Source organism: Castanea sativa, chromosome 4 (genome assembly GCF_040712315.1).
Source record: "Castanea sativa cultivar Marrone di Chiusa Pesio chromosome 4, ASM4071231v1".
NCBI lineage: Eukaryota > Viridiplantae > Streptophyta > Magnoliopsida > Fagales > Fagaceae > Castanea > Castanea sativa.
In genome coordinates, this window is record NC_134016.1 from 11,358,658 (window position 1) to 11,360,435 (window position 1,778).

Below are 1,778 nucleotides of genomic sequence, written 5' to 3' on the forward strand. Positions count from 1 at the left end.
AAACTTTTGACTATTCTAAGAATGTGCATGAGCACATTATGGAAATGAGGGACATGGTTGCTCAACTTAAGTCGCTTGAAGTTGAGATTTCTGAGTCATTCCTAGTCCATTTCATACTGAATTCTCTCCCCTATGAATTTGGTCCTTTCAAAATATCTTACAACACACATAAAATATAAATGGTTAGTAAATGAACTTTTGACTATGTGTGTTCAAGAGGAAGAGAGATTAAAACATGAAAAAGTTGAAAGTGCTCATTTGACCACTCATGTAAAAAGAAAATGCTAGGAAGGGCAAGAATGCCTTGCAAGTGAAGAAAAAACACATAAAGCATAATGACAATAAAAACAAAACCAAGTGTTTTTTCTACAAGAAAGAAGGGCATATGAAGAAAGACTGCCTAAAATACAAGAAATGGCTCAAAAGGAAAGGTAATCTCATTTCATTAGTGTGTCATGAATCTTTTTTTGTTGAAGCTCCAAATAATACATGGTGGGTTAACTCTGGTTCCACAATTCACAATGTCAACTCCATGCAGGGTTTTTTGAATCTAAGGAAGCCAAAAGGAATTGAACAATGCATCTATTCAGGAAATTGGATGTGTTCAAAAGTTGAGGGCGTTGGGACTTTTCGTCTGATTTTAAAAACTAGATATGTATTAGATTTAAATAATATTTTCTATGTACCTTCATTTTCCAGAAACTTAATTTCCATTTCTAAACTTGTTGTTTTTGTTTATGGATTTTTATTTGAAAACTCAATTTTAAGTATTTTTAAAAATAAAGTTCATATTGGAGGTGGAACCTTAGTTGATAGTTTATTTAAAATTGATATTGACCCCAGTTTTGAATACAATTATTTATATATGCATGCTAATGTTAGTATAAAGCAGAGCTTGATTAATGAGAATTCCTCTATGCTATGGCATAGGAGATTGGGACATATCTCCATAGAAAGAATTAAAAGATTGGTGAAAGATGGAGTTTTAAAAACTCTTGACTTTACTGATTTTGGTACTTGTGTGGACTGCATTAAGGGTAAGCAAACCAATATGACCACTAAGGGTGACAAGAGGAGCTCTAAAATTCTTGAAATCATACACACTAATATATGTGGACCATTTGCTACTCCTTGCCCAAATGGTCAGAGATATTTTATCTCATTCATTGATGACCATACAAGATATATGTATCTCTATCTTTTGTATGATAAGGCTGAGGCACTAGATGCTTTCAAAACCTATAAGGCAGAAGTAGAGAAACAAAGAGAAAATAAAATTAAAATAATTAGATCAGATAGAGGTGGGGAGTATTACGGAAGGTACACAGAAAATGGACAATTGCCAGGTCCATTTGCTAAGTTCCTTCAGGAAGAGGGCATCATTGCTCAATATACAATGCCAGGTACACCACAACAAAATGGTGTTTTTGAAAGAAGGTATTGTATGCTTATGGATATGGTAAGAAGTATGATGAGTAACTCCGATCTTCCTTTATCCTTATGGAGTGAAGCTTTAAAAACTGTTGTGTATATCTTGAATAGGTTCCCATCTAAGGTTGTTTCCAAAACACCTTTTGAATTATGGCATGGATGGAAGCCGAGTTTAAATCATTTGCACATATGGGGTTGTCCTGTTGAAGTAAGGATTTATAATCCACATATAAAGAAACTAGACCCAAGGACAACTAGCTGATATTTTATTGGCTATGTAGTAAACTCCAAAGGGTTTAGGTTTCATTGTCCTTCTCACACTTCAAGAATAGTTGAGGCTAGAAATG